The sequence below is a fragment of the Periplaneta americana genome, chromosome 4 (assembly GCF_040183065.1).
Source record: "Periplaneta americana isolate PAMFEO1 chromosome 4, P.americana_PAMFEO1_priV1, whole genome shotgun sequence".
In the NCBI taxonomy this organism is placed as follows: Eukaryota; Metazoa; Arthropoda; class Insecta; order Blattodea; family Blattidae; genus Periplaneta; species Periplaneta americana.
Genome location: NC_091120.1, coordinates 207,843,788 through 207,860,281, shown reverse-complemented (window position 1 = coordinate 207,860,281; position 16,494 = coordinate 207,843,788). Strand labels below are relative to the sequence as shown.

Here is a 16,494-nt window from a genome sequence, read left to right as displayed (position 1 = left end):
GACAAATATCAGATTATCTGAAAATAAATCGGGCTATATTTTATTTTGATGAGATTTAATAGTATTAATTAAACATTTGAAATAATGTATCTACATATATGTCTTAACAGTTTACATAATTTTAACCAGAACATAGCAAAGAATCCTCTATCATATCATGAATGGCAAAAAACTGAGGTCCATTCAACCTGAAATAATGCCTAAGCGTATCATCATTCAAATCGAAACCAGTGTCCAAAACTCGCCCTTATTTTCGTAAGATACAATGTGATTTTCAGATATTTCTGGCTTTAATTTTAGGCCTACTTTTTCTTTTCATTAACAAAATATGTTCATGTAACTCCATTTCCTCATCATCTGAATACTCAGATTCAACATAGCGTTCGTACGTAATTTGTAAAGTACGACAATATACTTACAGGTTATATATTTAAGTACGACAATATACGTAAATATATAACCTATAATATTTCCCCCAACGAGTGATTACTATAATCAGAAAAATGCTTTCTGCATGAAGGCAGTGCATAGATGATCATAGCGAGGTGTGATCTGTGATAGCAGAACTCACCAAGTGTGTGGAGGAAGGCTCTTCGCCTCTTTCTCGCAACACATTTCTCGCTAGCGAAAACTCTTCAAGTGTGTTACGGACCTAAGGGACAGAGTTTTTACTGGCGTGAATCTTTGACTCTGGACCGCAGGTTTTACTTCCCTCTCAAAGGAAACTACTGCGTGTTCAGTTCAAAGTGTGTCATGGCTCGCTGCATGCCGTCACGTGGCTAGTCGATGAGCCTAGAGAATTCAATCTTTCTACACTTCCGCAGAGGTGCCAGAGAAGTTGCCTACCAAGTACGGCGTTCATTCAGAAGAGTACTTACCGATACGTACGGTGACGCCGGTAGTGGCAGGAATGTGAACTGTTTCGAAACATGTACTGAGGTGAGTTTTTTTTTCTTACTGTCGGGATATGGGTAGAGAGTTAAGACGATTACTTACGTATTTGTTGACATTAACTTGGACGGTCAACATGGACACGGAGCATTTGATTTCTATTGTGGAATGTTGCCGTACGCAACCGATGATAACAAATACCCTGCGTACGACTTGGCCGCGCAAAACAGAGTTCGAAAGAGGTTATGGTAGCACACAGACCGTACAGACCGCCATCTGTTGCTACGACGTTCAAGTTATACCGTACACGTTCTCAATTTCGGATTGAACGCCTTGAATAATAGGCACCTTCTCTGACACAAAAGCTGAAACTCGCTTCAAATCGCTGACTTATCAACAGTGACGTCATGACACACTTTGAAATGAACACCCAGTATAACAAGTATTTACAGCCCTATGCCGGTGCCCGAACCTGTGTCCCAACGGCCAGCATGCTAGTGGAGGAGCGCTCCTTCGTTGCACAAGTGGAAAGAATGAACAAGCCACCAAGTAGCGTGCTGTGTGCACGTTCGTATTATTGATTCGATATGAACATTAAATGCGTTCTGACTTACACTGCAGAATACCCACGGATATTTTTTCTGAATTTACCATCAAGGTACTTTATTGTAACATAAACGGTAGGTAAGAAAATATTTGCACAAAATCAGTATACTATAGTTCACAAATTTAATTTACTTTTTGCTTTAGTAATGGTGAACGTCTGAAAAAAAAAAAAAAAGGATTGATAGCTGATTGGACAGTCACATGTACCAGAGCAGGTGAACGAGACACCTTTCTCATAAAATGAAGAATGGTTGTATACATACAGACATACATAGCAGTGCCTTGACTAATAATCGATCTTATCTAGAGAAAATCAAAACTCGAGTGGGATTTAATTGACTATTACACGATTAGAAGAAAGTATATAAAGATTAGAAGTAACGAAGTACTCCAATACAATAAAATATTAATTGACTTACGAAAATACAAAACTGTCTTCAAATTTGTACCATCTCAACATTATAAATATTACGCTAGTAGAGTCGACCTGGTTGGCGAGTTGGTATAGCGCTGGCCTTCTATGCCCAAGGTTTCGGGTTCGATCCCGGGCCAGGTCGATGGCATTTAAGTGTGCTTAAATGCGACAGGCTCACGTCAGTAGATTTACTGGCATGTAAAAGAACTCCTGCGGGACAAAATTCCGGCACATCCGGCGACGCTGATTTAACCTCTGCAGTTGCGAGCGTCGTTAAATAAAACATAACATTTTTTTTAACGCTAGTAGATGGCAGCAGTGTGTTATGAATAGCTGTTTTCTTATCAGTTGTGCCAACTATGGAATCTTCATTGAACTCTGTGGACGGTTACTGGTCAAGAAGGCTTTGTTGATTTTATTTTTTATTTTATTAGGTTATTTTACGACGCTTTATCAACATCTTAGGTTATTTAGCGTCTGAATGAGATGAAGGTGATATTGCCGGTGAAATTAATCCGCGGTCCAGCACCGGAAGTTACCCAGCATTTGCTCATATTGGGTTGAGGGAAAACCCCGGAAAAAACCTCAACCAGGTAACTTGCCCCGACCGGGAATCGAACCCGGGCCACCTGGTTTCGCGGCCAGACTCGCTAACCGTTACTCCACAGGTGTGGACTGGCTTTCTTGATTCAGTTTCATTTTTATTAAAACAGTTGTATTCCACTTCATTTACCCGGATCCCAGTAATCAACGTTACTTGACAGATGATTTTCAATAAATCTTAGTATTAAACGATCTCTGATACGTGACTATTCATAATATCATATAGCAGAAGCTATAACATAACCTAAATAATATAAACAAGTTTTAGAAAAGTTTTAATTAGGGATGATGAAATAAACAAGAAACGTTTTAATTAACGATGATGAAATAAAAAATAAACATGAATAATTTTAAAAGAAACAATTATTGAAAGTAGGTACAATTTTCAAATTTGAATGTTTTAGTGGTTGGTGGTTCAGTTGATGTTATATTGGACGTGTGCGTAAAAGATGTGGAACTCGGTGATGTACAAGGTGTATTCCTTAACTTATTCAGGATTTTCGAATGGTGCTCTTCATTTATTTGAAGATAGGGTTTCAGGGAAGATGCATAGCTATGGCCCATGATCTTTATTAATTCTTGTTCTTGAATGCCAATGCGAGTCATATTTGAAAGTGCTGTGCATCGACTGGAGTGGTTTGTAATTTTCTGTTTTTGACGTCCAGACCAGCGCAGTTTGAAATGTTGGCAAACAAAGAAACAAATGCTAGGGTAGTGATAAAAATAAACAAATGCTAGGGACGCGATAAAATTAAACAAATGCTAGGGACGCGATAAAATTAAACAAATACTAGGGTAGTGATAAAAATAAACAAATGCTAGGGACGCGATAAAATTAAACAAACGCTAGGGTAGTGATAAAAATAAACAAATGCTAGGGGCGCGATAAAATTAAACAAATGCTAGGGACGCGATAAAATTAAACAAATGCTAGGGTAGTGATAAAAATAAACAAATGCTAGGGACGCTATAAAATTAAACAAATGCTAGGGTAGTGATAAAAATAAACAAATGCTAGGGACGCGATAAAATTTAAAAAATGCTAGGGACGCGATAAAATTAAACAAATGCTAGGGTAGTGATAAAAATAAACAAATTCTAGGGACGCGATAAAATTAAACAAATGCTAGGGTAGTGATAAAAATAAACAAATGCTAGGTACGCGATAAAATTAAACAAATGCTAGGGACGCGATAAAATTAAACAAATGCTAGGGACGCGATAAAAATAAACAAATGCTAGGGACGCGATATAATTAAACAAATGCTAGGTTAGTGATAAAAATAAACAAATGCTAGGGACGCGATAAAATTAAACAAATGCTAGGGACGCGATAAAATTGTGCAATAAGCAGCCATGATTGGTTGAAAGACGTCCTTTCGTATCGTTTTATTGGTCAAAAGTAGTGTGACGTAGAAAAGTGTAATAGTCAACATTAAACCTATTGCTACAGCCAGTTATACACTTCATAAGAAAGTCATGCTCTCGTAAGAGCTCACATAGACTACTCTCTTTTAAGAGCTCGGCGTTGGGAGATTTCTCGCTTAATCTTATGGATTCGCTATGACATTACTGACATTCATTCTACACTTGGGCAAATACCCAAGAAAGGGCTCATTCCAAGCGGGTTTCAAAGTCATGACCTGTGACTACATTAGGTTCAGAGCAGAAGAACTAGCCTGAAGGAGGCTTGAAGCTAGGTTCTCTACCAGCAAAAAATAAATGATACCAACTTGGCGGAAAAAGTACTAGATCTAGGAGAAAAGTATTATATTAAGAATGGATCCATAACTGCTAACATTTATTGTGAACATCTCAGACGCCTTGCCACAAAAGAAGAAAAACGACCGGGAAGTGCTGCAACAGGATAATGCATGCCCGCACTCCGCTAACGTGACGAAAGCAGCTATCCAGGAGCTTGTATTGGACGTGATTCCACATCCCCCATATTCTACCGATCTTACGCTCTCAGATTTCCATCTTTTCCGTTTTCTATCCAACAATCTTCAAGGGAACTCCTCTGATAACGAAGATGCTTTACAAACTTGGCTTGACTACTTCTTTAACTACAAACCTGCGGACATCTTCAGACGCGGAATAAAAAAAACTAGCCAGCGTTGACAGAGAGTCACAGATAATGCAGGAATATCACTTATTAATTTCTGTCTTCTATTCACATCAAATAACTCTTGTCACAGCGAAGAAACGCTATGACCTTTAGCACCAACCCTGTAATTCAATTCCCCATCCTTAATTTTCACACGTAATGAAACTGATAGTGATAAGACAGTGAACCAGCCGTCAATAACTGTGCAGTGCGCGTGCTGGTCACTGAACTGTGTGTCACGCGTGACGCCACACGTGATTGCCGCCGAGACAGCGTGTTACATGATATCTAGTGACATAACGTTGTCCCAGGGATGAACAAAGACATCTAAAGACAGAATATTTGACAAGATTGTGAAAATAAGTAAATAAAACTATATTTTATAATTAAGCAGGCCACTAGCATACTAATTGGAGACCAGAGAGCTGCAGAATATGGCTGACAACCGGTCAGAGAACTTCCGACCGAATGTTCGAACTTGAACAAGTTACCCCTAATAGTTTACAGACTATACAGAACACCAAGCACACTTCATCATACATGAAACTGACATTTTCTGAGTACACAAACGGAGTAATAATTGAAGGAAATTCACTTTGTGTTATTACAATAATATGAGGTGTATAGTTCCAAAAATCGACATCTGCCATTTTTATGAAAAATGAGTTACGGTCATTTCTTATATCTTTTGGTTGAAATACATTGGAAAAACACTATTTCATCCTCCAAAACTCGATATTTCTAACATAAATCAAGCTTTAAAATATGGAGTTTTTTCCAAAACCCGACCTATTTTGTTAAGGTATTGTTCCAAAACACGACATATGCAGTTTATTCCAAAGTCCAAAATTTACACTTCCATTGTGTGAACTATGAAGCCAGTAACGTTCCAGAAGTCGACATCTTTGCTCATGACAAAGAAAGTGTGTGATTTTTTTATGCCACTAGTGTTTTCTTTTAGAATATTATAATTCTTCAGTGCACGGAACTTACTGGGAAAATCGACAAATGGCCGGCATTTCAAACTAAAATTCTGTAAAAGAATCAAGATAAAGGAATAAAAAATAGAGTTGCGATCAGGGGTGAACAAAGCTATAGAAATTGTAAATTTGTACAAAGGATTTTGAAAAGGGGGAAAACGTGCTCTGGATGGAAAAATCACTTGCACAAAAACACATGCATAATCTATAAGGAAGAACTAAGTAATGTTAACAGATTACTTAAAGAAATGTTTAAGATAACTGGAGAGACATGGAAACGTTGGAATATTGCAAAAATATTACAGACCGTATTTATAACGAGGATGAGCATGAAGAAGATTGACTATCTGTGAACCACAGGGAGAAGAGAATTTCAGGATTTAAAATGTACACTTAATGAAAGTTAAATATAATATTCTGATGATATATATAAATAAATGACAATTGTTTATTATATTCCATGGATTCAATAAAATTAATAGCTTTTTTAGTATAAAATGTGGATCATTTATGGGAAATAATGTTATTAGAATTTCCAAAATCCGACATAAATTTTATTGTTAGTTCCAAAATCCGACATATATTTTATCGTTAGTTCCAAAATCCGACATATGCAATAGTTAGTTCCAAAACACGACATGTCCAAATTTAATAATCTAATAACTCTTACAAAAATACATACTTTTAGTTCAAACATGTAATTTTATATATATTATTTTAATGTACCGAAGTACATATGATATTTCCATGCAGACATTCTGCGTCATCATACGATGAAAGAGTAATGGAACGGAGAAAACTTCTCTCCGGCGCCGGGACTTGAACCCGGGTTTTCAGCTGAAAACCCGGGTTCAAGTCCCGGCGCCGGAGAGAATTTTTCTCCGTTCCATTACTCTTTCATCGTATGTAATTGTATCCTCAGCTTTACTATTAAAGACTATTATAAAAATTTCCTGCACATCTCAACACTGGAAATACTACAGATAGTTTTTTTGGCTTTTTCTCTAAACCACTTAGAAAGCAAATGTCGGGTTTTGGAACTATACACCTCATATGTTTGCTTGATATAGGCCTACAATTGACTGGACAGTTTAATACACTTATCTTCAAACTAATATATAAATACAGTAGAACCTCTATTATCCGAGGTAATGAAGGGGATGAACTGGACGGTTAATCGACAAAATCGGATAATCCGTACCATGAAATATTTTCATAAATTAAGTGAATAACAGCTGAAGTTTCGTAATTTCCTCCGTTGTATTATGTTTAACACGCTAGGTAGTGGAGCAGAAGTTCACTAATTTAAGTTCTGTGGTCACCGACGTGCTTTTAAGGGGCAAGGAAACCCCTTATAATGGCTGTCAGCGAAAGATAGGAATAGTAGACCTAGAGGTCTCATATTGTAGATTTACATATTCTATAAACTTTATCCTTTAATCGCACACAGTTGTAACATCAGTCTCGTATTCTGATGCGAGATGAGCCACAGTTTCTCTTTCCCAAATCACTCTATCATTTGCATTTTTTCTATACTTATATCACAAAACGTTTTCTTTTGACACTCGAGGAATACATTTTATATAGAAGTTGTACAGTAAGGCACTCGAACAGTAGGTAGACCAAACTGGATAAATGTTGAGGCTTATAATAACACTCTCTAGAAGAATTCGTACTAATGTAACGTACAGTGGTACTTCATATGTTTCTGTAGCAAAAAAAAAAAAAAATGAGAGAACGATAGTTGGATAATCCGCCAATCGGTTAATAGGGTGTCGGACAATCGGGGTTCTACTGTAAACAAATAGACACTGATAACAACAAAGAAAATAAGTGCAATATGTAATGTGAAATCTAGTATGTAAAAAAAATGCAAGAATAAAATAAATTACAATTAGATACTAAATAGAAGAGCAAATAAGTAGGCCTACACACATTCTACTGTAAGGTTTACACTTTAAACTCAAAATGCATAACTCCAAAACAGTAGTAGTTGTTAATATAAAATGCCTTTTAATTACTCTAAGCAGCTGCATTATTATTTCATTAATAAATCATTTTTAACCAGGTAGAGGTTATTGCTAAAAAGAAAAGTACTCTGAAGCTCTAATGCCTGTATTTCACGATGCATGTTGTTGTTCTTGACGATGCCCGACTGAAACACCTGCATAAATAAATGAATCAATCAATGAATGAATCGATTAATGAATGAATAAATGAACCAATCAATGAATCCATAGATAAATCAATGAATCAATGGATAAATGAATGAATGAGTCGATCGATGGATGAATGACTTACTGACTGACTGACTCACTGACTGACTCACTCACTGACTGACTCACTCACTGACTGACTCACTGACTGACTGACTCACTCACTGACTCACTGACTGACTCACTGGCTGACTGACTGACTCACTGACTGACTGACTCACTGACTGACTCACTCACTGACTGACTGACTGACTGACTCACTGACTCACTGACTGACTCACTGACTGACTCACTGACTGACTGACTCACTGACTGACTGGCTCACTGTCTCACTGACTAATTGACTCAATGACTGACTGACTTACTGACTGACTGACTGAATGTGGTGAGAGAGGAAGAATTATCAATTAAATTGTAGGCCTACACGATGATAATCGCGTCCTTGCAAGGGCTCTTAGAGCTTCTGTATGGCTCAATGTGGTCTACTTTTGCCGTCCACCCACAAAGAGTGTGAAACAACTCGAATATTCGATAAATCGAACCTGAGACACTCCGCATTTCTACTTTTCGTAACCGGTTGTGCCCGACTCTAGTGCAGACCCTGCAGAACTCCCTGTAGCAGCATCACACAACTGCAAGGTTAGTTTCGGTGGGGGGGGGGGTGAAGGCGGAGCACTCAGAACTAGTCAGAGCTGTGCGAACCGCAGAGGTTCTGTGGTTGGATATGAGCGTGGCGATATAGGCCTATTGTGTGGGGTAGATTGAAAATGCACCGAAAAACTTCAGTTATGTGGGACTTTCAGATAGAAACTAAGTCGGCAAAATGCGAATTCCGCCCATGAAGAGGCTGAAACCGTTTCGAAATAACCACCGCCGTGCACCGTGACTGAGCTAGAGCAGCTCGCATGTTGTGGGGAAGCCATTGGCATGGACAACATGCTATGGCAACATATTTATTTTGTCATCACATAAAGTATAGATTTTTTTTAGTTGATTATTTAACGACGCTATATCAACTACTAGGTTATTTAGCATTGATGAGATTGGTGATAGCGAGATGAGGCCGAGGATTCGCCATAGATCACCCTGCATTCACATTACGGTTGGGGAAAACCTCGAAAAAAAAAAAACCCCAACCAGGTAATCAGCCCAAGCGGGGATCGAACCCTCCTGGACCACTTCCTGCACTATGGGGCGGTATTGACGACATTTCTGCAGCCAGCCTGCAGCGCGCTGCCATACCGACACGCTTCATGTAAATCGCGCCGGGAATCTGACGCCTCACAATGCCTCTCGTTGCCCAGACTCCAAATACGAAAATGCAACGAAATTAACGGCACAAAAAAAAAAAGAAACCAGCTCGTGTAGTTCGATCTACTGCCGTCAGATGTCGTCCCGCTCTCGCCGCTAAGGGGGAAAAAAGGAAGAATCATCCAGTGTAACAATTTGCGTGGCAATGTGAAATATGGAAGCTTATTTATTCCTTCGCAGATTCCGCTCCAGTGCTGCCATCTGATCGAGTCCGCCAGTCGTTTGTTTATCCTACTTCCATCCCTTTGAATAATTTTGAGCCATTAAATCTTTTAAAAATGCGCTCGAGGTAATAAATTACCAAGATTGAATCACGCTTGTCATCGTTTTCTTTTTTTTCTGCTATTATTTCTAAAGTTTGCTCCGAATGCAGAGCAGCCTAGTAGCTAATTATGTCCGCCCTCGTATTTCATACATTGTCCACACTTTGAAATAAAGAGCCCAGGACAGACCCCCAAGGACAAATAAATCCACTCGTTATGAATAACGCCCTGAATTGTACCAGTCAAACACATCGAACACCTGAGCTGTAAAATAAAATACACTACCGGTACATTATGAATATTTACACCCAAAGTGCTATAAATGCAACAGGACTGCCGTCTGCCTCTATGTGTAGTGAGGTTCACGTAAGACTAATACTTACGGAGTTAATATGGCCGTCTTTACAATGTTGCCAACTGTTGCGAGATATCACAAATACAGGTAAAATCACAAGGCTATATACTAGAATAATACTACTAATTGATTTATTGATTCATTCATCCACTCATTTATTTACTTTTTTATTAATTCGTTTATTTATTTATCTATTTATTTATTTGCTTATTTAATTATTTATTTATTTATTTACTTATTAATTCGTTTATTTATTTATCTATTTATTTATTTGCTTATTTAATTATTTATTTACTTATTAATTCGTTTATTTATTTATCTATTTATTTATTTGCTTATTTAATTATTTATTTATTTACTTATTAATTCGTTTATTTATTTATCTATTTCTTTTCTTAAGATTTATTTACTCATTTATTTTTTATTTACTTATTTATCTGTTTCTTTACTTGAGATTTATTTGTTAATTAATTTATTTTTTTATTTACTTATTTATTAAGCCGTTTATTTATTTATCTACTTCTTTGCTTAAGATTTATTTACTCATTTATTTTTTATTTATTTATTCATTCATTTACTTACTTATCTACTTGATTACTTAAGATTTATTTACTCATTTATTTTTTATTTATTTATTCATTCATTTACTTACTTATCTACTTGATTACTTCAGATTTATTTACTCATTTATTTATTCATTCATTTACTTATTTATCTATTTTTACTTGCGATTTATTTATTTGCTTATTTAATTATTTATTTATTTATTTACTTATTAATTCGTTTATTTATTTATCTAATTCTTTTCTTAAGATTTATTTACTCATTTATTTTTTATTTACTTATTTATCTGTTTCTTTACTTGAGATTTATTTGTTAATTAATTTATTTTTTATTTACTTATTTATTAAGCCGTTTATTTATTTATCTACTTCTTTGCTTAAGATTTATTTACTCATTTATTTTTTATTTATTTATTCATTCATTTACTTACTTATCTACTTGATTACTTAAGATTTATTTACTCATTTATTTTTTACTTATTTATTCATTCATTTACTTACTTATCTACTTGATTACTTAAGATTTATTTACTCATTTATTTTTAATTTATTTATTCATTCATTTACTTATTTATCTATTTTTACTTGAGATTTATTTATTTGCTTATTTAATTATTTATTTATTTATTTACTTATTAATTCGTTTATTTATTTATCTGTTTCTTTTCTTAAGATTTATTTACTCATTTATTTTTTATTTACTTATTTGTCTGTTTCTTTACTTGAGATTTATTTGTTAATTTATTTTTTTTATTTACTTACTTATTTATTAAGCCGTTTATTTATTTATCTACTTCTTTGCTTAAGATTTATTTGCTCATTTATTTTTTATTTATTTATTCATTCATTTACTTACTTATCTACTTGATTACTTAAGATTTATTTACTCATTTATTTTTTATTTATTTATTCATTCATTTACTTATCTACTTCATTACTTAAGATTTATTTACTCATTTATTTTTAATTTATTTATTCATTCATTTACTTATTTATCTATTTTTTACTTGAGATTTATTTATTAATTAACTTTATGTATGTATTTATTTATTTTTTATTTATTTATTTATTCGTTTACTTATGTACTTCTTTACTTAAGATTTTTTATTCATTCATTTTTTATTTATTAATTAATTCATTTACTTATTTATCTATTTCTTTACTTGAGAATTATTGATTAATTAACTGTATTTATTTATTTGCTTATTTATAAATTAGTTTATTTACTTGTCTACTTCTTTACTTAAGATTTATTTACTCATTTATTTTTATTTATTCATTCATTCATTTACTTATTTATCTACTTCTTTACTTAAGATTTATTTACTCATTCATTTTTTATTTATTTATTCATTAATTTACTTATCTATTTCTTTACTTGAGATTTATTTATTTATTTATTAACTTTATTTATTTATTAACTTTATTTATTTATTTATTTATTTACTTATTAATTTGTTTATTTACATATCTACCTCTTTACGTAAGTTTATTTACTCATTTTTTATTTATTCATCCATTCATTTACTTATTTATCTATTTCTTTACTTGAGATTTATGAATTAACTTTATTTATTTATTCATTTATTTGTTTATGTATTTGTTTATTTACATATTAATTTATTTATTATTCATTTATTTATTCTCTTATTACTTATTTCATTATTCATTTATTCAATATTCATTTATTTATGACTAATTGACTGCTTGATTCATTATCTAATATTAAAACGCACTCTATTTTGTCTGTAAACATGAAATTAATTGATTTGATTTAACAGTTTACGATCCCAAAGACCTAACCAAAAAATGTGTTTCGTTTGACCACATGAAATGATTTTTACGCACTTCGAAAACTGAGTACGTAAGCTGTTTATTTATTAACACTAATTTTATTCATTTATTTCTTCCGTTCAACTTTCGAAAGACACTCGCTAGTAACATTATCCCAGATCACTTATACAACAGATTGCTTAACTTTATAGGCTTTGACGGTAACAACTTTTATCAATTGCACTATGCTGCCATCTAGCCACTGCATAAGAAGTCACGTTATAACTCTCATTTGAATTGAATGGAGCAACTGTACTTCCATCTAGCGGTTGTTCCCAATTGACGGTGGCGATCCTAGTGGTTGTTCTCTTCCACATGATACCTGTAGCCCGCTACAGTTCCCTTACATGCAGTAATGTATGATACAAACCTCCCAGCTGCACTTGCCTCCCGGAGAAACCATGCTAAGGATTTTAGAGTCCTTTAAAATCAATACTCTCAGCCGGATTTGAACCCCCGACTTTCAGAATCAACGGGCAGCGAGGTCACCGAGAACTATTTCGTGATGATGACGTCAAGAAAAGACCTCACAGGCAAAACTATAAAATTGGATTTATACTACGAACATAACATTTATTGACAATGTTAGAGAATTTATTGACATAAAAGAGATATTCTGTTTGACATATTGCAAAACAAAAACATAAAATATTCATTATTGTAAAATGTATATCGACAACAAGATGAAAGACCATCACACATCACAGGCAATGAATAGCGGCCGTCCATGCTGGCAGGCATTGTCTAGAATCAATCAGAATGATATTTCAAAATGGAACAGGAGTCACAAACACAACGGAAAGTAAATACCCTGCTTTATCAGATTCTTATCGCCAACTCAAAGCAAAATATATACATTCGACAGTCTGATTCTAAATTTTGCAACGTGTAATATCCAACTTCTGACATTTTCGGGAGAGCATGTAATACAATTAAATTGCAGCGAACGACAAGCGAGTGGAATAGGTATCAAGTTGTAATTACCTGCTATATTACACACAAAGGGAAACTGACACAGGGGGGGGGGGGGGCAGACAACGCTCTGGCATTCAAACTGAACATAGGTATACAACCGGCGATGAAGTGTGAAAGACAAGACAAGAACCTAATACTGAAATGTAAGGAGTGATTTTATGTTTATAAATAATACTAGTGGCTTGTGCAGCAAATGCTGCAAACTAAGTTCATTAGACGTTCAACTAAAAATTTTTCACATTTATTTTCAATGTAGAATACCAGACATTTTGAAAGTTATTTGCTTCTATAATAATGAAACATCCTCCCTCTGAATGTTTTTTTATGCCAATTACTTTTTCTTAAACTTATCCACCTTCAGTTTTTGAGTTTCAACGCGAAAACGCAAGTAACAATGTCAGGACGATCAGTGGGTTTTTAATGTGGGAGTAAAGCAATAGCTATTTCAGGTCGTTGTGGATTGTAGGTGAAAGTTAAAAAAATGTCAGGTTTGCTATGCTTTCGAACAATAATCATAGCATCTTGATATAGCTGGATGTAGAGCTTGAAATGTAGAGGGTAAAATCATTTTACCCTGCTAAGAGATCTTGCTGAAATGATCGGGAAATTACAAAATCTTGTAGGCCTCTTATTTTATCAGCAAGTAATACCTTTTGGTCTTTCCTTAGGAACTCTAATTTTTGCGCTCTCTCGAATCAATGCTGAAGAGAATCACACATATAAATCGACACCACACCGCCATTAAATATATGAAAAAGACCCAACCCCTCTTGATTAATAACTACAAAAATATTTGATTTCTAATAACAATATTATTATCTTACGTAAGTTTTACAGTTTTCAATAACATATACTATATAGCCGCCACTCAGTAAATTATATAAATCAAGATCTAATTTAAGATATTCTCCACATCTACTTATATAACCGCAAAACGTTTCACTTTCATATCATCAATGTAACATTAATATGTATAATTAATGAAAAATAGTCACATCATGGCATTAACTACAATAATATTTCATTTCTAATGGTAACAATGTCATCAAACCACCTCAAGTTTTGTAGTTTTTAATATCCAATACACAGCTGTACCCAGAAAATTGCACACCACAGAATCGAACCTGTAAATTATTTTTAGTAAGTTAAGTTTTTAATAACCAATTTAATTTGAGCTCTAAATATGTCAGCATTCTTGCAGATCATGGCCTTCGTGTAATATTGTTTACTGTAGTGTGTGTTTTGTTTTATTCTGAAATGCAACAGGCCGACTTGATGCTCGCTTCGCTTCTCCTTTACAAAAAAGCGAAGGATATATCAAGTCGGCCGTGAATGCTATTAGCTAGTTCTCAAAACTGACGACAGATGGATTTTGGAAAATAGGAAAATTATGTTTAAAAATTGACATTTCACTGAAAACTACTATTTTTCCGAAAAACTTTGAGTTCCAAGCTTCAAAATGAGGGGTCATTTATTAAAATCCGTCCAGCCGTTTTCCCGTAATTTCCATTACCATTTCAAATATATATATATATATATATATATATATATATATATATATATATATATATAAGGGAGGGGAGTTTTAGAATAATTTAAGTGCAACCAGTCACTGAAAAGCCTAGATGTACAAAAATACTAATGTGACCCAATTATATCTACTACAGTACCTGATCATGCACAGATCCTAACAAATTTGCTTCTAATTACGTATAAATTAATTCTGATTTGTAGGGTACATAATTCCATTTTATTAAGTACCGGTAGTATTTTAATTGAGTTTGAATTGTACGTATTTTTGTTCGCTTTGATACGTAATAAAGTTAAATTTTAACTTCACGTTATTTGTCTTAAGAATTTCAATATATTTTAATAATTTCCCAGAATCTTCAAGGTCACATACGGCATGTGCCAGTGAAGAGCACTGCCTCTTTATATCAGTGATCTTAAGATTACGGGACTTGTACCGATAAGACAACAATCTCACACAGCCCAGGCGAATACAGATCCGGTATGCTCCGTCTTTACATGCTTGAATATCTTCTTTCTCATGGGACATGTTCCAAACATTTGAAAACAGTTGCAGGGCAGTCAGTATCTGTCTAGGCAATAAAAGGTAGAGTTACTTGCTAGAAGATGAAGTTAGATACGTAAAAGAAGTTGAGGAAAATCCCAACAAAACGAAAACCAAAATTACAAGAGGTTTGTAACGAAAGTGTACAATAAAAAAGTTAATAATTAAGATACCTTAAAGTCTGAGTCCATGATTGAATTATAAATTTCACAGTAAATGTATGTAGTGCGTTTATATTAAACACTAAAAAAACATTTATAATTTAATTGATCACACACACATGTAAAATAATTTTTATGAAAATTCACGCACTAAAAAGAATCCGAAATTTCCTTCCGTTGCCTCTCAAGAAGAATTTAGTGCAGTCGCTCTTGATGCCTCATTTTGATTACTGTGACACTCTCTACACTGACCTTAACATGAGACTGACAGACAGACTACAGCGTGTTCATAATGCATGTGTTCGATTTATTTGCAACGTCCGTAGATCTGACCGTATCACACCTTCACTAAATATGCTGTCCTGGGTCCGTCTCAAAGACCGAAGAAGTATTCACTCTCTCACTTTACTCTTCAATATTCTTCAAACCTCTAACCCTAGCTACCTAGCTTCTCGTTTTCAACATTTGTCCTCATATCACGAAATAGATACTCGCTCACAACACCATATCACACTCTCCATTCCTAAACACAGAACATCTTTCTACGCTTCATCTTTCACGATCTCTGCAGCTCTTCTCTGGAACTCTCTACCACAACATGTCAGAGACTGTCGGACATTGTCTAGTTTCAAAATAGTACATTATGCAACGAGCCTATAATGAAGGTAATTAAGAAGCGAGTATGGATGTTTATGAAACGAGCGCAAGCGAGTTTCATAATTTTCATACGAGCTTCTTAATTACCATTATAGGCGAGTTTCATACGACTTTTTATGCTCGACCATATTTCTAACTTGATATTATTAATTTTCTTTGTATCTGACCTTGATCAATGTCCCGTATGTTGTGAGATGTGCGCAGACGCGAAAGTATTTATTTTTTCCGAGGAACAGATGTCCACATTGACCTTGCTAGGCCATAAGAACCTACAGAGATAACACTGAAATTAAATTAGACATTGAAAAACGAGATGACAAATTGAATTTATTTGAATATTATTTACAATTAACGCTAATTATTAGAGTAACAGAACATAACCTTCTGCGACAGTATTGGATTTCCAGCCTCTGTGACTTTTCGCTAATTGTCTTTCGATTGCATATCCGAGAATAATCTATACTTGCGGTTTTATAAGCTGACC

At 34.3% G+C, this 16,494-nt stretch overlaps 1 protein-coding gene across 1 annotated transcript in view; it reads right to left on the bottom strand.

The window, feature by feature from the left end:
* gogo (golden goal) overlaps positions 1–16,494 on the bottom strand; it is an 849,136-nt gene that overhangs the window by 562,061 nt on the left and 270,581 nt on the right. The gene's annotated exons all lie outside the window — the stretch shown is intronic.